General features: G+C 38.5%; 1 pseudogene; it reads right to left on the bottom strand.

Annotated features, from left to right (window-relative positions):
* Positions 1 to 10,183: 10,183 nt before the first annotated feature.
* On the bottom strand, positions 10,184 to 25,922 carry LOC134576754 (probable G-protein coupled receptor 33; annotated as a pseudogene).
* Positions 25,923 to 26,442: the final 520 nt, after the last annotated feature.

The raw sequence follows: 26,442 nt of genomic DNA, 5'->3' as shown, positions 1-26,442 counted from the left end.
GTAGCATCATTCCCTTTAGGCCTTTTGCAGTAAACACTGTCTTTTCACAGAAAATGCAGTGTTTACATTACAGCCTAGTGATATCCTTAGCTGCTAGATGTGCTTCCTGGGGCAGTGTGTAGACACTGAACTTTCCTCATAGAGATGTGTTGATTCAATTCATCTCTATGAGGAGATTTTAACTGACCAGGGCTGTGTTTGACTGGTGCTGGCTCTGCCCCGGATCTGCCTCCTTCACAATCTTAACCAATCCTATGAGGAAGCATTGTAACTGGCTCAGACCACTACTTCTGATGATGTCAGCAGGCAGAGGCAATTCAGGGGCAGAGCCAGCAGATACAGACTTGAATACATGTAAGATTTTACTATATTTAGTGAGGTTGGGGGCGGGGGGGCGCAGGAAGGCGGGGGGGGGGGTAGATGGTGGTTTTAACACTATAGGGTCAGGAATATGTTTGTGTTCCTGACCCTATAGTGTTCCTTTAATTATTCCACAGTGCGAGGTCCACAAGCAGGATAAAAATACCAGAACAGTCTCTGCGGAAGTGCCTTGTGTGGCACAAGCACGTTACAATTTCCCTCATTTGTGCCCCCATCTGCACATTATATTTGAACCTAGTATTTCATGTTTATTAAAGGACACCTTTTAACTGATAAGATTGATCCCTGTATTTTGTCCCACATGTAAACCCTGCACTATGGAATCATTTCTATCTTATTTTTTTTTTTATATATATATTCGTACAAATATATATTATTTATAAGTATAAAACACTTAATTACATTTAAACATGTAAAAACAGAACAGAACAAGTACATACATACATCTAAGGATGTAAAGGACAGGTTTACACCATATAGTATGTTTATCTAGTTTTTAATACCCTTCCATACATTTTTAGTGGCTCACACTGCCACCAGATATAGAGATAATCCCCTTTTCCTACTTCACATCCTAGCACCTATTATGTCTATCTTATATATATATCTATCTATATTATACAAAATGCAAGGATGATCCTTACACTCAGGCTGAACTCTATTATACAATTGCCGGGTGCTAGTCCTGGGGTTTAATTATTCAAAACAATAAACATATGGACTGCACTCACGGTCTCTCATAATTAAGTTTTCTTTATTCCATAAGTAAAAACAGCAGATCGACATTTCTGTCCTCTCTGGGACCTTTCTCAAGATCAAATGCCATTTGATCTTGACAAAGGTCCCAGAGAGGACCGTATCTATATTATATATATATGTATATATGTATTAAGGCCGTTGGCCTGTAATTGTGGAAGGGGCATGTATTTTCCCTAGTTAAAGGGAACTCTTACCTTATTCCACACCGTCTATGGTCTGGTGATTTGCATAAGAATACTTCCAGGTCGTGCAGGTCGCCATCTTGAGAAAACGTACCTATTTTCACGTGGTTAACTCTTTCTACTGTTTCTGTCAAGGGCCACGGATTTCAGCATCCAAACAGCTCCCTTCAAGCAGACATCTCCAAGGATAGAGCCAGGAACTCAGCAAAACCGTAAGCTACTGACCTACCCGTCGCGCCACAGTCTCAGTCACACGGCATCATCACGGGTCAGGTCTGTCTTCATGCTTTCAGTTCGCATAGCTCTCACGAAACACCAGCTTGTTTTCATTCATTTATAATTGTCATTCGTTTTCAATCTGCCAAACGTGGTTTGTGTAAAAATCCATCTCACTCTTCATATTATGGTACAGCTTTTCGTACAAACTCCCGAACGGTGGCCAATCGGTTCGTTCGTTTAGTTTCTACTCTTAAAAACTACATGAAAGCCTGTGACAGCAGGGCTTTCTTTTAAATGATCACACGATACATAGGCTTACAGTATAAGTCATGCTACAATACTGACCCCTAGCGATCTCTCTCGGTATAAGCAATTTTTTACAGCAACAGGATTTCTACATGTTTAATTGATTTGGAATTGTAATCACATAAACTGTCTTACATTTTTAGTTTCGGGTTTCTGCTTTTGTCGGTTATAATACTTATCTGTTTGCCATGGTGTTAGGGTATCTATGTACAATATATTCATATTTTCAGTTTGGTATTAGAATCACCTGGAAGAACTTATCATTTCAGCTCTTAAGGTACTAACTAAGTAGATAGTTAAGGACATAGGTTTTCTATACTTACTTCCTGTGTTTTCTTCCGTGCAACCATACACATAAATCACAGCTTTCCAAGATCATTTGACTTGGGAGAATCGCCATTTCAGTATTCATGACTGTAGAGCAGGTGCAAAGCAGCATATTGCAATTAACTGCAAACTCTGCACAGCAACTGTTTTAACCCTTTATAACTGTGTTACTTTGAGTATCCCTGCACTTCATAGCTAAAGCAAATTTGATATATTTATTGTTAATAAATGAATGTTTATGTTATTTCTCTTTATCTTCAAGCTTTCTCATTAGGTGGGAACATCTGTTAATAATACTGACCGTGCTGACCAGGATAATTATTTACCACTGGCAAAACCTCCAGCTACCCGGTCAACTCCTAAAATTGTACCCTACAACTAACAGTTGCCAAGTCTCAAGTTTCCACCGAACAATAACTGACAGGGCGATTTACATAAATACTTTTTTCATGACACAGCACCAATCTGCTAATGGGATCCGCCTAGCATTTATCTTTACCATACATATATATTGGTTTCTGGAAACACCTTAATCTAATTTCTACACTATTTTACATCTTTTACATCTTTTAGCATACTCTATGCTCTCTACACCGTGAGTCCAGTCACTTCATAGATCACGGGTTATTTATCTGCATCTATAGGCACTCTGGGATTATCCACCAGTTTGCAGGGCAATGTTGCTCTTACACTTTGATGGGATACATTAAGAATTAAGAATAGGGTGTCCCCACAATTAGATATCATACCGCCGACTGGCTGTTTTGTTTTCATTACATTGTTCTATTATAATGTGACATTGTTCTATTATAATGTGACATTGTTCTATTATAATGTACATATTGCTAACGCGTGGAATTGTCCTTCTCGTATTGGTCCCCCTCATTCATTTGGGGCCTCAATTTCACCATCCATTACATTACTCATCATTTGCCTTATATGTTCACTTAGATAAATGCGATTTCTATAGGAAGATTTCACTCAATTACTCGTTTAATGCTCACCTTAGCACTATGTTATACCATGACATTTCTAATATAGGAATATTGTGACTTGTATATGTTTCTAATTTCAGGGTAGTCCGGGTCTTGGACACTTAACTAGTGATGAGACGCTATCACTAGTTTCAGTATAGTACATTATCTCATTCTCGAATTGGTGTTTATCCTCATTAATTACTAAGGTTAGGCTCCTTATCCTACTTTTGATACCTCAAAAATATATACACATGAACATATGATACCGCACTCACAATTGCTCAAGTACGTTTCTATAGGAATGTATTACCATACTAAGTAAATGCTTGAAAAAAGCCTGATTTTTATTTCATTTACCATATCAAAAAGTGAATAATCTCTTAAAACAATGTAGTTTCTACAATAGGTCATATACATCTCATTCCACCATAACAACCGTGGTTATTTTTGATACACCTAACCGAAAATAGATATACCCCAATAAAGCCCGACAATGTCAGTAATACTAGTGTCTGTTTGCACTGTTTAGTTGAGGACCCTCTATACAATCAGGATCAGATATTCTTACTGGCAGGGGCACCAAATATATATCCATCCGGAAAAAATTGATGAAAAAAATGCAAAAGAGAAAAAATCTGATCTTGATCGAAAAACTTGTGGTCCGGCGAGGCCAACACCCATCCTCCTACTCAGAGGTACTATACCCATCGGCCCAACTCATAGCTAGTCGCCTCGCATGGTGGCATAGAGAGGGCCTCACCTGTCACTCCCTTGCTATCTTATGCTTTAAAAATCACCGAGAGGCGGACACCCCGCCACAATGTTCGGTGGCCACGAAATCCCCTCGCGCCAACGCATAGATAGAGCCGCTCAAAGCATCTAGCAGGGCCTCATCCGTCACCAACCAAGTTTAATTGTTTTACCTCTGTGCATTAGCTAGTAAGCCAGTATGTCAGGAGTGTAAGCACTAATTACTTGGTTATTCAAACATGTCTCGACAACAAGAAGGTGGAAAGACCTGGGCATACACGGCACTCCTGCTAGGTCAAATACACCTTCACACAAGGGGTCATAACTTGGATCTTGGACTATCCCTAACATCACATTAGAAGGGTTACACAGGCAATACGGTACCAACAACTAGATAAACAAGTTACCCAATCGCATATATACATACAATCACATATATTTACCGCAAAACAGGCATCTGCTTAGAATTAAAAATTGTCTAGAATATGGGAAATAACCTGTCCAGTTATTTATTCTATGATACAGGTTAAAGAGCTTGCACGTCAATCTGTGATGCTAGCAACATTATAGGTTTAAAACAGTAATGTGGCAGGTACTATGAGGTAAAGGTAAGTTCCTTTATAGTAACATGTATTAAGTCATTGCGTGTTAAACTTACTTTTCTAAGGGGCTTTTAAATTTATGCTGACCCTCGCTAGGTCCTCATTTTAGTACAGCATTAACGACATGTGCTATAATTTCGTTAATACAGTTACTTTTGCCACCTCAAACTTAATTATTACAAAACCACAAATATATCTCAAATATATCTCATTCATGGAATATGTCAGAACATTAATCAGTAGTCCAGGCCCTAACCCTTCCATTATTCTGGTCACTCTCTAAGGGCGGCTTCCATGGGTTCAAGCAGGTTTATTCAAACCAGTTCAAGACATACGCAATACCTTTAAGAATGTCGGGATAAGATTTGTATATTGTTGACTGTAGTAAATTGCACAAATCTATTTTTGCCCTCTTTTATTTACAGGCCCTACCTCATCGTCGGTTCTGGCACACCACAACCGACTTGCCCTTATAGTCTAACTACTCTTATACTTGTAAAATCTCTTTACTTGATAGACCATATTCCTCTCGTAACTGGTTAAACAACTTAATTTTTTATTCTAGTAGGCAATAGTTCGGATTCCAGCATTTTGCAAATTTCTAATGTTAATATCAATAATATTTTCTGGGATCACCTCTATCGGCAGAATATCAAATAGTCTATTTTCTATCTTGTAAATCTTTGCTATACATTGATAATATTACTTATAACTAGGGAGTTACCTGGGTCAGCTTTATTCTTTTCAGTTCTACTTTTTGTCCAAAATACATCCAAAGTACAGTTGCAAGAAAAAGTACGTGAACCCTTTGGAATGATATGGATTTCTGCACAAATTGATCATCATCTAAGTCACAACAATAGACAATCACAGTCTGCTTAAACTAATAACACACAAAGAATGAAATGTTGCCATGTTTTTATTGAACACAACATGTTCACACCATGGCGTCTATTATTTCTTACTCTGTCTGATACCAGGCTTCCTCTTGATATCATACAGGCATTATGAGAATCTATTATATTTGGAACTGATTATCCTCCCTCTTTTGTTTTCTTTGATAGTATTTTTTATTCTTGGCTTTTTTCCCTTCCAAATAAGCTTTCAAAAAGTTGCCTTCGTGATTTTTAACCATGCTATAGGAACTTGAACTGGTATTATTCTAAACATATAATTCCACTTTGGTCAGATATAAGATTGTACCATATTAATTTGTCCTATCCAGGAGATCTCCTTGTCAACCCATTCTTTCAAAATTGTAGAAAATGTATATATGTATTGGCACTTTCCCATCTGAAGTGGTGCTGATATCAAGGTAGCCCATGAATTATACCTTAGAAAAATATAGTAATGGTGTGTGATACTGCACTCTTAATATGTTGCAAATAAATTAAGTATTTATTTAGATATAGGCACTTTATTAAGTGTTCTTGCATAGCAAGACCACTTACTGTTATCTCACATATATATTATTATTATAGCCAAATTTGCCACCCTAACTCCTCCCACAGTTTTTACACTACATAGACAAAAATATACCAAAACGTGCAGATTGTTCCCGATCGGATTGCTATTACTTTGTGGAACGTTTCGCCGAATGGTTCACGGAATATCGTCGTTCTTGTGGTGAAATTTGTCCCATAGGAATGAATGGCAAAGCTAGAGTGGGAGCTGGCAAAAGCTGAAAAATCAGGACATGATTTCTAAACTGCCACCACTCCCTCATTTTCAGGCCCACCTACACAAATATTATATCAAAACGTTCAGCTATCCCTGCTGCCACTAAAAATTTCCACGGCTAAGCCATAGTCCTGATAGTTTTTACAATATAACCATTTGTTTGCAACTCACGCCACCCATTGACATTCATTGAAACTCCACTCTGCAAAGCTCACATTTGAAGAACAATTTCTAAACTGCGACTGTGCCTTCATTTTTAATATTGCAGAGACATACTATACATCAAAATGTAGGTCTGGGTCTTGTGATTCCCACAATATAAAGCTCTTCACTGTAGGATTTATAGTTTTTTAAAATACGACCGTTTGAAGATGGCAACCGCAAAAATACTCTGACCTGTGCAAGGCTGCAGCAGCAAGTGATGTCATAGACAGGGCCTTTTGCACCTGCTAATGGTTTGTATAACTGTATGTTTTAATGTAACTGTGAAGCACTTTGGGCAACAACGTTGCAATAAAATGTGCTATATAAGTGATAACAGTTACTCCGCCCACTCCAGTTGTAGACTACTGGTGGAGGCAAGAACACTTCACACAATTTCCCCAGAAATTGTAGCTTTTCTAGTTCTCAAATATTCTTACAGTCCTATGCTTAATAGCAGAGCTGATAAATACCTATATTGTTCACTTTTACAATAATAAGTAAAGGCACAGTTGCATAATCAAAAATGATACATGAATCCCAAAAAATTGCATAGAAGTATACATGTAAGTATCCTTATAGGAACTTAAAACATATAAAACAATGATATGAAAAAAAAACCTTGCATGTATGCTTCCTATGATCCTAGATCACACAGTGTACAATGTATTATATAAGTAAAACCATATGGTTCTATAAGTATCTTATGAGCCAGATACCAACAAACATACAAGAAAAAAGAGGGGAAAAAAACATTTGAAGAAAAAAAATGGAAAAAAAATGTTGAAAATATATATAAAGTCCCAGTGTATACACACTAAAAAGAACCAAAAAGAAAATCTGAATCCAAACTGCTTTAGTACAGAGGAAGTCCCTTATTGGGAAGATCTCATTCCATTCCAGTTGGTAAGTCCTCTTAGAATGTACAGTCCAATTTTCCTGAAGTTTGCAGGGGGGGGTCTGAAACACGTGTACCTGGATGGTGCTGTAAGAGATGTCCAAGCTTGTATCTTTGAAAGCTGCCGTGGGGGATATCTGGGCTGCGCGCTCGGGACTTAACCATCCCTTCGATGGCCCTAAATTGTGCAATGCATAAGTCAGACTTACATTCACCGTATTTCAATTTTTTATTTGTAAATTTCATAAGTGGAAGAAAATTTGCCTCTATTACCTTATTCAGGTTCTTTGGAATTTTAATACCCAAGAATATAATATTATCCATTGCCCCAGTGAAATTAATTAACTTATAAAGTTCCTATCCTCAGCATTGACCTTTCTTGTCATAATAGTTGTCTCACTTAAATATAATTTATAATTTGAACCTATTACAGTATTTGACTGTGATCTGATTCTATTTAAACCCCTGAGGGTCAACTTTGTTTTAACCCTCAGGGATTACATTTATTTAGTTAGTTATTTAAATATTTTGAAATTATTTATTTATTTAGCTAGGGTGTTTGGAAGTTAGTGGAAAAATTTACGTTTAAACTAGTTAGAGGGTTAACTGTAAAAATAAGTTTTAAAAATGTATAAAACACGTTTCAAAACCTAAAAAAGTTTTAAAAAGTAAAAAGGTTTAAAAAAAAGTTTAAAAAAGTAAAAATAAGTTTAAAAAAGGGATAAAAATGCTTATTACCACTGCACTTGGCACAAACTAGCAAACAAATTATCACCCACTTACATTTAAAGTATGCCTTTTAAAATACCATAGGCTCAACTTTAAGAATGGGTATGGCTTTGTAGGGTAGTTTAAATTAGCAACCTGCTAAAATGCTCCAAAATGAGACTTGGACCCAGCATAAAAATTGAAAGTTTGCAAAAACTGAAATGGCTGCGTCTCAGATGTGCCCATTCAACGTCCACATATACCTGGCAAAGGAAAATATGGTGGATATTACTGTACTATAGTGCTGTAGCACACTAATGTTTTATAAACTATTCAGTAAAAACTCACTAAGTGTACCAAAAAGGCAGAAAAAATGCTTATTACAACTACACTTGGTACAAGCTAGCAAAAAAATATCCAACACTAAGGTTTAAAATATGCCTTTTGAAATACCTTCTTTTAAAAATGGTGGCAAGTTAAGGCACAATAGACACCATATAAGATACCCTGGAATGTCTTTGTGGAGTTATTTGAAAAGTCAAACTGCTATAATTTATCAAAATGAGACATATACCCATCAAATACATCTTTGAAGATTCCAACTATAGAAACTGAAATATTCTAGTCTCTTATATGTCATTGTAGCTTAACAGAATAGTTGAATAACCATACAATGGGGTGTCGTTGTAGTCAGCAGATGTAGCTGAACACAATATCGAGTTTTACAGGAATAGCTCACACCAGCTCTACGAAATACACATGAAAAAAAACTTGCTATAAGTATATGTAAAAAAAACAGAAAACACTAAATTTTGATACAATATTTAACAGAGTATGGCAGTGAAATGGCTACATAAAAAGTGTCAAAAAAAACTTAGGTAAATAGCCTGTAGTATCAAATTTATATAAATATTTACTTTTGTGTGGCAATTTTGTTTTCTATAATGGCTATTAAACAGGGTAAACATACCAAATTCTAAAATAGTTTCGCATTGAAATTTTATTTTACTCCTTGTATTTTGTGACCTGTAACTTTCAAAATAAACTGAAACCCTACACATACTATGTGCTCTGTAAATCAAGACACATGAATTAATTTATTGTGAATTACTTTTCCTAAGCTGGACATATTATGAATCCCATTATTATTGCCAAAACTGTGGGGGGGGGGGGGGGGGGGGAAATAAATCTGTTTTATTTTTTTTGCTTTTTTTTATAATAAACGAGAATGCATATATGTATATGTCACACTACATTAAAGATCTTTTGTCCTTTAAAATGGTACATAATATGTGTTGGTGCAATAAATAAGAAAAATGCAAATTGCGTTTGAACACAATAGTCAGCCAAATGATTAAACCCAATAAAAAAAGGACACCTCAGGATGGAGATGATCCTTCAATTCCATTTAAATATGGATAATGCATTAAAACAAGGTAGATATCATGAAAAAAGATTATCAGGTGATGTTTTGTGTCCATGACTCTCATTTAGCAGAAACACAGGATTCAATGAGCAATTTACAAACAAATAATGCTCACCAAAAGCAAACAAATAGGAGTGATAGTTATCAGTCATATGTGGGTGACATCATGCACATAATATATATAAAAGAAAAAACCCGCACTCCCAGGTAGTTTTCTTAGTAACTTCTTTTACTAAAAAGTGTAACAGTCAACATTTCAGTTCCATTCAGAAACTTTAATCAGTTCCCAGTGGTTGTCCTGATGAAAGTTCCTGAATGGAACTGAAACGTTGACTGATACACTTTTTAGTAAAATAAGTTCCTAAGAAAGCTACCTGTGAGTGCTGTTTTTTTTTTTCTTTCATACATTTAGAGCAATCAATCATCGGGTCAAATAACTGTAAGTAGGAGTGCACGGCTTTTTTTCATTTTTTTTCAATATATATATATTTATTAATGTTCATTCGATATATAATATGTAAATATATTTTGGATTTTTTTTTTACTCTATTGCTTTTTATTTTTATCTGCAAACATGTGAATAAGCCACCAGTTATCTTTTTTTAATTAATTAGCTAATTTCTTGATACCATGGGTGGAACTCAGAATCCAGAAACAAACACACATGCTCGTAGGTCGTGCTAGTTGATTTCTCAATTATATATCAGTATGGTACTTTGGAGATATGGAATTCAATCATTCTGCCAATCTGCCTAAATTCAGATGAATTACAATTTGTCTGATACCAAATGCACAATTCTATTATCACCATGGCTTTCATATTTGACCATAGATGATGAATGAGGGGTTGTTTTTTCTTCCAGGCTTTTGTTCCAGGACACAAAGACTTCATTAAGCATTGACTCAATCAGGGACAGTATAGACTTCTTGAACACTTTTTTAAAGCTCTCTACAGTAAAGAGGTAAAATAATGGGGTGAAACAGAAGTCAAAACAGGCAAAGCATAAAGCAATGAACCTTAATACACCCAAGGTTCTTTCTCCAAAACTTCTATTATCTATATTCATTGTGGACCACAACCTAATTCCACAAATGACATGGGAGGGCAGCTTGCAGACAAAAAAAATTATATCACTGCAATAAAGATGATTTTGTAGGACTTGGTAGTCCTGGTCAGTTTCTCTTTCTTTATCTTGAGTATAATTCGTAAATAACAAAACAAGATCACAAACAAGGGAATCAGATACCCTGCACTAACACGAAATATAAAAAAGCTCTTTTTGACCAGAAAGCTCTCTTGCTTATTCAGTTTCCCAGACACATTGTAATCACTGTAACAGATAGCAGTGCTGTTTTCAATTTTGAGTTTTCTTATCACACCATAAAGTGAGCTACAGACAATGGCCAATCCCCATAAGAAAATGCAGATAGCTGTGTTATATCGAGGCATCATGTGTCTTCTGTACCAGTGTGGGTGGAAAACCAGCAAATAACGGTCTATGCTAATGACTGTGAGAATGAAAACCGCTTGAAACATAGCAATAGACATTAATGAATAGATGAGCTTACACATGAAATCTCCTATTAACCACTGAGGATGCATGAGCATAGCAACTGCAATAAATAGTGAGGTAAATGCATATACTAGGTTGGCCATGATGAGATGGAAAAACCAAGTAGAGTTAACAGTTTTTCTCATCCTGAACCCAAGCACCCAAAAATATAGATTGTTCATAACTAGCCCAAACGGAAAAGTGATGAATATCAGCACAGCAATGAAGACATTGGAGGTTCTGTCTGCTGAATCAGTTATTCCACCCAATGTTGATGTGTTGACTTGAGAGACTTATGCCGTATTCCAGTACATTGTATAGTGTTGCTTAAAAAGAGAAAATCTGAATTAAGCTTTTAGTAAGAATACATTTGCACCATGACCATTTGAAAATAAAATTTATATTTTGTCCATTTAAAGTCTGTTACAAAACACAGATACACAGTGCCAGACATAAACATATACACAAATATTGATATACATGTTGTTTTTCATATTTTTTCCTGCCTTTTTGCTGAGAGCAGACTGAACCAGTATAGGTTGTCCATTACTCTGTGTGGCATCATTTTTGCAATTTGAGTAAGTGGCATAATATTACACTCTCCCAGTGCCATTGCAACGCAGTGCAGAGAGAGCCGTCAGTGCTATCAATAAAGAGCTTGCACCAATGCATCTTGTGGTCACATGCATTTTCAGCAAAACATGGGACAATTGTGCCCAGAAAACAGGAATGCATGAAAATATCAAAAATATGTCATGTATACAATATATGAAGATTAAATTACTTTTAAAAATCTTAAATCATTTTCAAAGTCTATCCAAAAATATTAAATCATTTGAAAAGCATATACAAAAATATTTGAGACCCTACTTTTCCTTCTGTATACTCCATTTATTCTAGATCCTAAATAAACTGTTTATTCTCTTTTTAGTTTGTGTGTTTTTTTATAATGTATCTATATATAAAAACACCTAGTTTACCATGTTAAGCACGTTATAATCTCTAGATCGAACATTCCATGTGACCTCTGGAAATGTCACTTACCTGATTTAAATGTACTTTTCTCGCCTGGTCCTAATGAATGTTAATTCTTTGTGTCCACAGCTCAGATGCTCAATATTTGCTGCATTGAAGCAATACTTATTGCAAATAGACAGAGCTCCCCTTTGTATTCTGTGTCCTAGCCACAATAACTAGGATCATACATAATGGCCAAGTTCAGGGAGGAGCAAATTATTTTACAACAGTGACAAAATATAATTTTGTGTAATTTTATATATGTATAATTAACAAAATAATGAACATACAGAATAAAAAGAAAACAAATTATTGCAAAATAAATTAAAATTCCATTTCAGTTTAGCTTTAAACCAATGAAGAGTCAAAATCAAAATATCTGGGGTTTAATTAAGAATCCAAAATATGAAGAAGGACAGTTTTTAAATTGAATATATTTAAACTCTTCTTGCATCCTTTTATCTGGACCTGAAATGACAGGAAAACTTGCTAGAACATGACGGGTTAGGCATAATTTAGATTTCAAAATGTTGTGTATCTCTTTCTACAGGTGTGTCTGCTGTGATCATTCTTACAGAGGGCATATCACAGATTATTATGTTATTATGTTATTATTTATATAGTGCCAACAAATTCGGCAGCGCTTTACAGTGGGTGGACGAACAAACATGTAGTTGTAACAAGACAAGTTGGACACACAGGAACAGGGGGTTGAGGGCCCTGCTCAATGAGCTTACATGCTAGATGGAGTGGGGTAAAGTGACATAAAAAGTATAAAGGATAGTATTAGACTAATGACAGTTGCAAGAGATGAATCAGTCGGGAGCTATTAACAGTTTAATTGATTCACTTTTATGAAGAAGTGGGTTGGTTTTTTTTTGTAAATTCTTTATTTGTCAGTTTCACAGATTTTTTCGATAGGAATTAAAAGAAAAACGAAATTTGGGGTACAGAATGGAAAAAGGGAAAGGGGGTACAGAGTTGCATTCACTTTCACAAATCAGTACATTTAGGTCTCTGCCTGTTGTTCCCATTAGTTGCTCTCAGACCTTTATGTGTTGTGTACATTGTAGAGGCATTTTCTGCTTACGTTGGCTGCTTTTGGAGCCGCGGGGTATAGGGGAGGGGAGAACGTTACAAAAATTTGCGACCTTGGTTAGTTTCCGGGGAAACCCTAGTGCCCCTTTTTGTGCGGTGCTTCTGTTGCGGTGGATGAGAGGGTGGGATCTCAAGTCGTGTCTTTCTTGTCGTTTCCCAGTTTCGGTTGCTAAGAGGGTCGCTGAGTGCTGCAATAGGCTTTCTGTTTACTGCCGTATCCATAGCGCCGTGAATGTGGCACTTCTGGCGACTCCGGGAGATGGGAGATTCCACGATGCCGTCGGGAGCGGAGTGTGCGTTTTTTGGTTTTGTGCGGTTCCTATCTTGGGTATTTCGAGTATTTGTAAGTTCGTGTTGTGGGGGAGGGATGTAGGTGGTGGGGGTGTTGGGGTGCTCTTAGTGTGGCATTTTTCTTTTTTTGGGTGTATGGGGGATGTGGGGGATGCGAGTAGTGGTGCTAGTGTCTGCTTTAGTGAATGATGTGTATACGTTGTTCTGTGTCGAGTGTTCCTTGTTTTTGTCTGGGTATGTGCTGATTTTATTAGTGTTGTAGGATTTATTCCAGTATTGGGCTGAGTCTAAGTAGACAATGGGTGTATGTAGAGTTTTGAGGTCTTGTGGGGGATTGGGGTACAGTGGCATATTAGCTGTGTGGGGGGAGTGATGAGGGTATTCTGTTGGGGTAGGGTGTGGGGGGGAAGGGTAGGTTGAGGTAGTTTGTGTCCTTGCATGTGTGCGTAGGGTTTTTACTGTTGGGGTGTGGATTGGTTGGTACTGGGTGAGTCAGGGTTGTTTCTACCCTCATCGTTCCTAGATCCTAGAGTGTCAGTAGTGGGAATTCATAGAGCCATGGTTCCCATATTTTGTTGTAGGCTGTGGTGGAGTTGTGTATTAACGCGGATAGTTTGTTCATTTTCCTGGCTTCTTCTATTTTGCGTACTATTGTTTGCTGTGTTGGTATTTCAGGCTTACTCCATGCTTCCGCTATGGCCCTCCTTGTTGCTAGAGCTATTTTAGCTATTAGTTTGTTGTGGCATCTTGGTGTGTTTTCTAGGGGTTTTGAGAGGAGCCATGTCCAGGGGTTTAATGGGATATCTGTGTGCAGTATTTTGCATGTTAGTTGTGTGATTTGCTGCCACAGTGGGGCGATTCGAGCACACTCCCACCATACATGGAGGTATGTGCCTTTTTCCCCGCACTGTTTCCAGCACCGATCAGTGGCCGAGACTCCCATTTGCTTAAGTCGGAGGGGGGGGGGTGAGATACCAGCGCATTAGCGTCTTGTATGCTTGCTCCTTATGATTTATGCATATGGAGACTGAGGCTATAGCTTCCCATATCTCCTTCCAGTCGGAGGGGTGATCTGGTGGCCCTAAGTCCCTCTCCCAAGCCGACACGTACGTGAGAGATCCCTCTGTGAAGGTTGTGATTATTTGTGTGTAGAGAGTGGATATCTGGCCTTTGTGCATCGGGAGCGTCATGCAGGTTTTTTCGAATGTAGTAAGGGTTGTGGTGCTCGCTTTTTTGTTCGTAGGAGTAGTAAAAAAGCTTCGGATTTGGATATAGCGAAAGTGGTCAAAGGTGGTGAGCGGCATTTGTTGGGGTAGATCGGGGAAGGGCAGGAGTGTGCCATTTCGGAAGAATTGGTAGAAGCGGAGGAGATCGTTGTCCTCAAACCTGGAGAAGTGTTGGGGTGTCATGCCCGGGGTGAATTGCATGTTGCGTAAGATCGGTGTGAGGGGTAAGGGATTCGAGGTTAAAGCGCTTTTGTGTGCCATCTTATCCCATATTCTGATGGTATTGGTTAATGCAGGTGTGGTGACAGGCATTTGTGGTCTGGCTTGTTTGGGTAGCCAAATATAGAGGGATGGGAAGTCCCTTCCAAATATGGTGTGTTCCAGGTCTACCCATCTCTTTATACCATATGGGGCATGTAAGTGCTGTGCTTGAGCTAATTGCGCGGTGTGGTAGTAATGTATATAGTGGGGGAGGCCTAGGCCTCCTGCCATATTCGGGACGTAAAGTGTCATTCGTTTGATCCTGGCTTTTTTATTGGCCCATATGAAGCGGTCGGTTTGGGATTGTAGGGTTTTGAAATCGATAACCGTGAGTGGTATGGGTAGGGCCTGAAAGAGGTAGATGAATCTAGGAAGTAGATTCATCTTAACCAACGCCAATCTGCCTAGCCATGATATTGAGAGACCGGCCCATGACTGTAGGTCTTGAGCCGCTTGTTGTCGTAGCGGGGTGTAGTTGCGTTTGTATGTGTGTGTGAGATCTTTAGGAATGTGTGTCCCTAGATAATTTATTTCCGTGTTAGAGAGATTGAGGGTGGGTGGGTTAGTGGGAGTAGAAGACTAGCCGTGGGGGAGATGTAGAGTGATCCGAGTGTGTTTAGGAAAGGCTGTGGGAAGTAAAATTTGTGTAGGGCTGCGAACAGGAATGGCCAGAGCAAGCGGTCGAACGCTTTCTCGGCGTCGAGCGATAGTATTAGAGTTGGGGTTTTTTTTCGTGTGGCGACCCATATCAGGTCGTAGGTGCGTCTGATGTTGTCACAGGCTTGTCTGTTGGGGACAAAGCCAACTTGGTCCGGGTAAATTAGTTTGTGTAGGAATGGGTTTAGGCGGTTGGCTAGAATTTTTGTGAATAGTTTGATATCTACGTTTAATAGGGAGATGAGGCGATAGTGGCCAGGTTCAAGGAGCGATTTATGTGGTTTTGGGAGGAGGCAAATATTTGCTTGTAGCATGTCTCTGGGCAGTGGGTCTCCAGACATTATTGTGTTGAATAGTGTGCATAAGTGTGGGGTGAGCGTATTTGTGAATGTTTTGTAGTATATTCCTGTGTACCCGTCTGGGCCTGGGCATTTATTCGGTTTATGGTTTTTGATGACTTTTGCTACCTCTTCTTCAGTAATTAGGGCGGCTATTTGGTCTGCTGCTGTTCGGCTGAGTGCTGGTAGCGTGGTTGAGGTCAAGAATTGGTCAGTCAATTCGCGAAGAATGTTCGGGTTAAGGCGCGTTTTTGGGTTGTGGTCATATAAGTCTTCGTTTGGAAAACTTCCGCTATTTGATTGGGAAGGTCTTTGATTTGACCGTCTGGGGTTTTGATCTTGTCGATGTGTTTGTGTGCAGCGCATTGACGTAGTCTACGGGCTAGCAGTGTGTCAGCTTTGTTGGATTTTTCATAAAATAATTGTTTGGTCCATTGGAGGGCTTTAGTGGCATCTGCCGCCATGAATTCCTTCAGGTCTATGGCAGGTCGTAATTTGCTTTACTATGTTTGGGGTTGGGTCGTTCTTAAATTGGGTCTCTAGTGTTCTGAGGCATTTGAGGGTGTGTTCTAGTTTTTGGAGACGTTGCTTCTTCTAAGCTGAGGCTAGGTTTAAGAGCACACCTCTGATTACTGTTTTGTGTGCTGCCCATAGTATTCCTTCGGATTGAACCGAGGGTGCGTTTGTTGTGAAGTATTCAGAGAGCAAGTGCTGAATGGTTTCTATGTGGGCTGGGTTGTGTAAGAGTGTGGGGTTCAATCGCCAGGTCCAGGGACGGGCGATGTTAGGTAAGTCGATCGTTAGGGTGATGTCCGCATGGTCTGACTATGTGATGGACCCTATTATAGAGGTCTTGATGTGTTCTGCGAGGGACGGGGATGTAAGGAACATATCTATTCTGGAGTAAGAGTGATGAGGGTGCGAATAGAAGGTGTAGTCCTTAGTTGTCTGGTGTTTAATTCTCCATACGTCTAGTAGGTTGGCGTCGGTCACGAAGGACAGTAGCAGTTTGTCTGATTTTGCCGTGGGCGGTTGATTGCGTGTGGGTGGTTCCATGCAGTGTCTGTCTTGGATCGGGTGTAGTGTAGCGTTAAAGTCGCCGCCTACAGTTAGATGGTGTGACGGGAATAGTTTCAAGTGGGCTTGCATTGTATTCCAGAACAGTTTGTTCGGTTGGTTGGGGGCGTAAATGGAAGTGAATGCGTATCGCTGGGGGCCTATGCGTCCTGTGATTGTTATATATCTCCCTTGTGGGTCCGGGTGTGTTTGTGTGATGTTTAGTGGGCATGATTTACGGAGCATGATTGCCACCCCGTTTTCCTATTGGAGAGTTTTCCTGTTTTCCTATTGGAGAGTTTGCTGTGAAGTACTTATTGTAGTGTCGGCTTAGGAGAGGAAGAGGTTTTTGGTGTGCAAAGTGGGTTTCCTGGAGTAGGAGTATATCTGCCTTCATTCTGTTGGCCCAGCATAGAAATTGGTGCCTTTTAGATGGATTGTTCAGGCCTTTGCAGTTGATGGAGACGCACGTTAGTGTGCTGTTTTTGCTGGGTGCGTTGTGGCTTGTGTGGCGTAGTCCAGTCTTGTTGTTTGGGGCAGGCGTTTGTGCCATTGAGTCCGTGGGTGTATTTGCCATTTGGTGGGGGGAGGGGGGGTGGATGGAAGTGTGGAGGGTGAAATTGGGGGGGGGGGTTCTGGGGTGGGCTGGTGAGAGAGGGGGAGAGGATGAGTATTAGAAGAGTTGGGGATAAAGGGATTGTTTGGTTGCGCCTGGTCTTACTTGGTGGTTGCCAGGTGTCCTTCGGGGTGGAGTGAGTCTGGTTTGTGTGTTGTGGCTTGGGCCGGTTGGTGGGGGAAGTGGATCAGTCGGTGTCAAGCCCACTCCCCTGGGAAGGTGCTGTAGATGGAGTGACAGTCTTGGTGTGGGGTGTGAGCTGGGATGGAGGGAGTGACGGGATCCGGGGTGTGAAGCGGCCCCTGGCCATGGAGGCATCTGTGGGTTAAGTTTTATTAAGGTAGTGGTTGGGGTCGGTGGCCTTAGGTCTTCTGTGGGGGTAGCCTTATGTGGAGAGGCCCATAGTGCTGAGGTGGGTGGGGGAAACGATGTGCTGCGATATCTTAGTGAGGTGAGTGTATGTACCTGATGTCCCGAGGTAATCGGTCCAGGAAAAGGGGTCACTTCCATGGTGGTTGTGGTTCATAGGTGGAGATGTGTGCTGCCTTGGTAGCGAAAGGCCGCTTCCTCCCATCTCTCGGAGTCGGCGTTCTGCGTGCGCTCTGGATGTTAACAGTAACAGGATCACATGATTACTTTACATATGGCATACCAGCATTACCTCCCCCCTTCCCGCAGTCATTGATAGCAGTTTGAACCCCAGTCTGTCGCCTCTGTGTGTTCGTTGTCGGGGTGCTTGTTGGGAGGAGTTTTACCTTGTGCTGTAGGAGTCGTAGGGATCCTTGGGTCAGGTGTTAATTGCTATCGTGGTCCCCCCTCCGAGTCCTGTATGTCCTGTGTGGGTCCTGTGGGGGTGATCTAGTTGTAGGTCTGGAGTCTAGGGAGGCGTGGTGGCAGGTGTCCTCTGCTTGGCTCCGTACATTGCGGGCGTGTCTGTGGACTTTGGAGGTGGGCTGTCAGCAAGTCATTAATGATTGTGTCCTCCCCCGTCACCTTCCCCCTACCTCCCCTCCCACCTCCCTCCTTCCCCTCCCAGTTCCCCCCCTTTTTCATGCTTCCATTTGCAATAATGTGTCCCCTATGGGCGGTTGAGCCTGATAGCAAGATTAAAATAACATATACTAACATAGTTACTGGATAGGTAACTGTTGTAACAGGAGAACATTTTTGCCCAGGGGGGTCCATTATTGTTTTTCCTCCCCTTTTTTAGGTGTTCGCTCCCTTTGGTTGTTTTGGGAGGGTTGAAAGTTGAGACCTGGGTTGTGATCTGGGGGGTGTATCTGGGGTCTAGGTGGGTCCCGTGTGTTCTGGGGCCTGGGGTCGTTCGACCCAGGGTCCAGCACAGCCCCGTCCGGGGTGTAGTGGACCTGTTACCGGGCCCCGGGCCGGTGGACGCAAACCCATGGCACCCCCCCATCGATGAGCTGTCTGGCGGGCCAGCCCGGCAGTACTGTGGGAGCCCTCCCCCGCCTGGTTCTGGTTGGGGTATATTAGGATAGATAAATATTTTTTTTTTCTTTACCTGTTTTGACACATGTCTACCACAGATTGTGACCTGAATGCTGGCTTATATGCATGCCTGAGCATAAGGAAATAAGTTTTATATAGAATATACTTTCAAAGTCAAACAAACATTACAGTCCATACTGTCTCTTGTGCCCTCTTATCTTGCCAAATGTAAAAAGTCATCTAGTTTCATTTACATGTTATCTGTTTGCTTGGATGTGGAGCCCTCTTAAATTTATTTTTGTAGGACAGCCTCGGCATTCATTTTGCATTATTTATTTATTCAACATTAAAATTATATCTAGTGATGGATCAGACTCAAATAAGAGAAACTGATTTCAAATCCAAATTGTTGTCCCATTTAGAAAAAAGTGACAATTCTGGGGTAAATGTGGTCTGGTGGAGTCTACTATAGAACCCAATAATCTTGACAGTATCTCTGTTCAGTACGTCAAGTAAGTGACGAGTCAGATCAGGATCAAGTCTCTCCTCTCTCCTCAGTTCGTATTGTCTATTGTCAGTCTACCAGACTCTTCATTACTTTTACAAGCTCTCTTTTCCTAATATTATTTTCTTGTCTTTGTTGATTATGTAACAGTTGTCTTATCTTGATTTCTCATGCTGCTTTTCTTTAAAGCCTTCCTTTTTTTGTCTCCAAGTCTTTACCACAACATGTTTTTAGTCACAAATAGAGCTAATGTTTGTAAAGGGTTCTCATTCATGGTTGGTTTTAATTTTTGCCTAATCTAGCAACATAAAGACTTTGATTTCAAATCAAGTGGGATTTGTCGAAATTGTGGGCAATTGACATGTTGTCCGAATTCTGTAATTGGAAGTATAAATGGAATTATAATGGATTAAACAAACCAGACAATGGATATGCATGCTAGTTTGTTTCATGATTTGGAGTTCCGTCCATGGAGCCAATAAAAGAGATGTTTATTGGGATAAAAGATGATTGATGGCTGGGGAACAGCCACTAAATTGTGATTTTATTCACAGACCAAGTGAGAAATGACCATTAGTGAAAAGAAAGAGGAAAAGTTAAATAAATCTGCATTTATATATTTATATATATATATATATATATATATATATATATATATATATATATATATATATATATATATATACATATATATATATATATATATATATATATATATATATATATATATATACATATATATATATATATATATATATATATATATATATATATATATTTAATGCAACACACAGATTGACCAATTTTAGCTCCCTTTTTGTTCATCCAAAATTTTTTTCTAAATTGGATGAAAATCATTTGAACTGGAAAAACCCTGGGGATGAATTTTTTTTTTTTTTTTTTAACAAATACATTAATTTATACCAAAAATTAGAATGTCCTGATTGGTCTTCATCACCTGTGACGTCTCCACCTTGCCCTCTATTTGCACCTACTCCAACAACTCAATGATTACAGAGTTGTACCATTCCTATTAAAACCCTATCACAGAATATCAACTATTCTCATTCAGCTGCTACATGTTTAAGACAGTGATAAAATCCAATTTTTTTATTCGAAAATCTTATCTACTTATTGCACTTTACAGGCATCATGTCTCCTGTAACATTTGATTCTAAAGTTTTCTATTTGATTTTACCATTTTGCTCTAAAATGCGTATATTTTTATATATGTTTTATACATTTTTGTACTTAGATACAGATTGCACATTTGGTAATTTCTCTTCCCTGTAGGTGTATTATTGTTTTGCATGGTTCGGCTGCAATATGTTTACCTGAGTTTATTTGTCAATATGTATTACACTTGTGCACTCTGTTTTAAGTGAACCACGATTTCTCTGAATTTTGGGTGATTAGCAATCGCCATATGACCGAATCACAAAACAAGGAATGAACAAGCCATTCTGTTTGTTTCATGATACAGAGTTCCATCTCTGGAGCTAAAACGAGAAGATAGTTGATGGTAAGAAAGATGATTGATAGTTAGGGGGCATTTAATACATATATAATATATAAATATAGATTTGGTTTTTACTTTTCCTCCTTTTTTTCCCCTCTGTTCGTTATTTCTTCTAACTTGACCTCTGAAACAAATCATGCAAAAATGCACCCTTTGCAAAGAAAAATATATACATAATATCTATATCTTCCAGGGCACTGATTGGCCAATTTTTGCACCATTTTGTTTTGTCTGAATCATTTTCAGATGCACTGCATTTTTTTTTTTATACTGTGCATAAGTTTATAATTTATTTGCTTAACCTGTTTAATGTACCATTGTACAATCCTGCACAATATATAATATTCATTAAAGGGACACTATAGTCACCAAAACAACTTTAGCTTATTTAAGCAGTTTTGGTGTATAGATCATTTCCCTGTAGTGTCCCTGCTTAATTCTCTGCCATTTAGGAGTTAACACTAAAACTGCTTCAGTAAGCTACAGTGTCCCTTTAAATAATCGCTAAATATTAACAATATTTCAATCTATTCTCATAACATCACGTCCTCACAGAAGAGATCTTAACTATAAGGATATCACGTTGGTTTATAACTGATGATTATAGAATGAGATATAACAACCACTGTTTCTACCACAACCGTTTTTATTTTCACTTTAAACATAACACATAAATTAAAGACATTTTAAAACAGTTAAGAACAAGGTAAAGTAAAAGTTGTAATAAATAAAATATATTTCTTTTACTTATGACTACATTTTACAAATGTTTTCATATATTATCTCACAACACACTGATAATTTTAGTTCCTTTAAAAAAAATTAAACATATTAAAATAAATAACAGTTTTGATGAATTGCATCATAGCAATCCCAGACACTCTGATATCTAAAAAAAACTTATTTCTCAATGTTTAGTTTTGCATTCAAAACTTTGTTTTCTCAGTCTCAGAGCAGTGCGTCTGCAGTTTTGCTTTGGCAATATAAAACACTGTCGTTTCAGAGATACGTCAATGTTTGCATTGCAAGGCGATACACACCTCCACTCACCCTGATAATTTAGTTCTCTATATATAACATCCTCATTCACGCATTGCATGAGGCTATCGAACATTCAGTCAATGTTTCTCTATGAGAAGTATTTGATTGGTGCATCACGAAAGTTGCTAAACATGAACGTTACGTCCAAAGTGCTTCAATGCGAGAAGCATTGCATTGGACAATCCTGACGACATCATCAGAAGTGGATCAGCCTGCAGAAAAATTATGTTTCTGTGTTGGATTACAGGTAAGTAAAGGGTTATTTTAGTTACTTTATTTTTAATAAAAAGGGGGGCTCTGGAATCCAAGTGAACCTCTTACTATTTGGGGCAAAAAATGTTATTACTATTATTATTTTATTATTTACATAGCACCAGCAAATTCCATAGCACTGTACAATGGAATATAGATTTTAGGCACTATATAGTATTCCATTAATCGTTGTGCTATAGAGCCTCTGACAAGATTTATAAAACACAACATATGCCTCTGATGGTGTAGCATTTTCGGAAAATTGTGTATTAATATGAATAAAAATGGAAATACACTACCAACTAGCTTAAGATCAACAGACTGTGACAATATAATCCTTGCCAGGGATGTAGCAAATGACTAAACATGCAGAACATGCAATGTATGTGGTGTATATTCGACCACAGCCTGATTGGAACAAAAGCATTAAAAACAAAAGGGATATCAATAGTGTAATATAGGTTTAAGTGACAAAATCCAAAAATACACTTTCAAATGCAATGACGGCAGTGGCCTGGTCATCCTCTGCACTAAATTAGATCACGACCCTACCTCTAAAATTAAAAACATATATTTACCAGCTATCTGGACAAAGTTAAAAATCTAGACATTCTCAGCAACAAAGAATGTTGTTAATTAAATATTCTAAATATTCTAAACACCTGTGATATATTTTCTACTTAAAATACATAAAAATGTAATAATCGGCATTAAAGCCGTGCTATAAAATCTTTCTGAGTATCTGGATATATTGTTACAACTAAGTGCTAAAAAAAAGGAAGTCTTACCTGAAGGACTCTATTACTGTCTTGCAATATCTAAACCAAACTACATCTTAGCCACCTGTGACATTCAGGCCTTGTGCACCGCTGTGTAGGGGTAAGGAAAATCCTACCCAAAGAGAGTGACCTTCTAAAATGCTAGATACAACTTGTTTTTTATTTGACCAGTTTTCGTTTTGAGGGTATCCCAATCATCAGTGTGTACTGCCCCTGAGTTAGCACTGTATATACTCTCATTTTACTTTCTCCCTATGTGCCTATGTGTGCATATCTGTGAGTGTGCACCTACATTTGTTAAAATTGTGAGTGTACCTGTGTTAATGTACTTGTGTGAGTCTGTGACTGCATATTTGTGAGTTTGCATCTGTGCATATGTATGTAAAATTGTGCCTATATATATGCATCTGAGTATGGGTGAATATGTAAAGATATGCATGGACAGTATGTGTGCATCTCTGCGTATGTATATCAGTGAAGGTGTGCCTGTATGTGTGCACCTTTGTGTGTGTGTATGTATATGTAAACATGTGCCTGTATGTGTGCATCTGTTTTTGTGTATATGTAAAAGTATTAATATATATATATATATATGTGTGTATCAGTGTGAGAAGGTATATTCCTAATTGCCTGTATATGGGCCCATCATTTTGGCATGCTCAGAAAATGGACCACAACTTCCCTGGAAGACTCCATTTGTGGTTCTCCTGGTTTACTGGTTCAGAAACTCCATAAGCCATCTGCATTTTTGGCTGCTATTGTCAGGAATACACGAGACAGCAATCCCCTCATAAAATATTTAGTCGATAGAATGTAGTTGACAATTACCTCTCTAATTTGGCCAGCGTATTTTGGGATCCCAGTTGTTTTTTTTCTACCTCCAGATTCCTGATCTCCGGAACATATGTCTCCAGTGGAAGCTGGTGAAGTTTAAAAATGATGGGAAATTAGATTCTACTTCTAAAATGTAACTCTCTCCCCTGACTTGTTGGGGTCTGCTCATTTAAGCCAATATACTCAAACACACATTCATCAGTAGTCTTGGAGCTGCCCCTTCTCCCCCTTTGGATTAACCTCTACTATGTATCACTTCCACTTTAAAGAGCTACATGATGTCCAAAGGGCCTTTATTTTACCTTGATTTCAGGACAGTTTTCTTTCTCATCCAAGGGCAACTGAAACAGGCCATCTTTTCACCTTTTTAGGGATCCTGTTTACAATATTGATGGTATGTGATTCCAATTAGTTAGGGTGGCTCTGCTCATGAGGTCAGGTGGATAGATCACATTTGTGCATTTTGAGACATTTTATATTGTTTCTAAGTGAGTTGATATTCATTCTGCTTATATTTCTTGGGGTAAAAATAAAAAAGTAAAAATAGTTGAAACCACTTTTTACCTCATTAGAGACATTGAGCTACCCACGAGGCTTGCATTGATGTCAATAGTTGATCTCTGATGTCTATTACAGTGATATTAAAAACTCTGTTTATACAAATTAATATAATGAAATTGTGCATACACAAATATGTTTCTGGTTTGTTTGGTACACATTGCACCAGAGCTGAGGCAACTGACCAAGAGTACTGGGAGTTGGAGGGCAAAGTCAATATATGTATTTTTAATTTATGCTTTAAAAAACTCACAGCTGTTTCACTAATGTCAACTTTATGAATTGGTTACCCTGAGTTGGATATGTTAAAATTGTCATTATTTATTGGCCAATCACCTGATTCATGTATTCATCACCTGAGACAAACATCTGAATATAAATACAAGTAATAATTATACATGATATATATTTTATTGTATGCGCTATATTTGAATTATTTTTAATACTCATTGCCAGGGAAATATAGAGCGCTAATTACACACGTTTTATACAAACACTCCAGGTTCAGAAAGTGAATTAATTTTATACATTTTTCCCCCCAAACCCTTTAGGTCAATGACTTTGTAAATGTCTTATATAGAGAGTTATAAGAGCAAATGTGTTTTATTACATTGCAGGGAAACTAATTTAAATATTGTAGGACATGAATGCTGAAAGGAAATATCCATTTGTTATAGAACATGCTCCTGGTTTGGGTAATATACAGGGTTATTTACTTAAGTGAGAATTCAAAGTGAATTTAAATAGATTTTCCTATTTAGGTCCAGAGTAGCCAAACTGAAAACATACCTGACTCAGATAAGTTTTCCAGTTCAACAATTTTGGCCTTAAATTAGAATTTCATTTTCAAGTTCTCACTTTGGTGAATAAATAACTGTGTTAGTTATTAACAACTAGTGATGTCCCGAACAGTTCGCCGGGAACCGTTCGCCGGCAAACATAGCGTGTTTGCGGTCGCGAACACGTGCAATGTTTGGTCCGCCCCCTATTCGTCATGGAGGTGGGAGGGTTTGGGAGGAAAGGTCTGCTGCTGATTAGATGGAATGTGTCTGCTGACTGTGAGGTACAGGGTCAAAGTTTACTCAATGATGACGAATAGGGGGCGGACCGAACATCGCGCGTGTTCGCGACTGCGAACAGGCTATGTTCGCCGGCGAACGGTTCCCGGCGAACTGTTCGGGACATCACTATTAACAACATGTACTTTATATTTGACCATTGATGAGGAATGACAGGCTGTTTTTTCATCTAGAACATTGTTCGAGGATACAAAGACTGCATTAAGCTTTGCCTCAATCAGGGACAGTGTAGACTTCTTGAACATCTCTTTGAAGTTCTCTACAGTAAAGAGGTAAAGTATTGGGTTGAAACAGGAGTAGAAACAGATTAAGCATAAAGCAAAGATCAATAACACTTGCAGTTTGCTTTCTTCAAATCTTTCTTTTTCCATAGTCATCGCGTACTACAAATGGTAAGGAAATCAACAGACAAGAAATTATATAACTACAATAAAAATAATTTTGTAGGGTTTGCTAGTCCTGGCCATATTCTTCTTCATCTTAAGGACAATTTGTAAATAACAAAAACAGATTGCAAAAAAATGGAGAAGGTAACCCACACTTATCCGGAAAGTTAAAAGGCATCATGGGATCTTCAGTTGCCTATGGTGAGGATCCCCTTTCTCAGGCAGAATACAAACATGGTCACAGAAAGTGGTGGTGGTTGTGTCCTTTCAGAAATTGTAAATCACGGTATAAGGTGAGCTAAAGATTATGGCTAATCCCCATAGGTAGATGCAGATTATAGTAGCGCAACGTGGTGTAATATGTTTTTCACACCAGTGTGGGTGGAAATCCAACAGGTAACGGTCTATGCTGATGACTGTGAGAATAAAACCATCTTCAAACATAATAACATATATTAAAGAGTTCGTGAGCTTACACGTGACAAGTCCCAATATACAGTGAGGATACGTG

Source organism: Pelobates fuscus, chromosome 11 (genome assembly GCF_036172605.1).
Source record: "Pelobates fuscus isolate aPelFus1 chromosome 11, aPelFus1.pri, whole genome shotgun sequence".
Taxonomy (NCBI): domain Eukaryota; kingdom Metazoa; phylum Chordata; class Amphibia; order Anura; family Pelobatidae; genus Pelobates; species Pelobates fuscus.
Note: the sequence above shows the minus strand (reverse complement) of the source record. Positions and strands in the feature narration are given on the sequence as shown.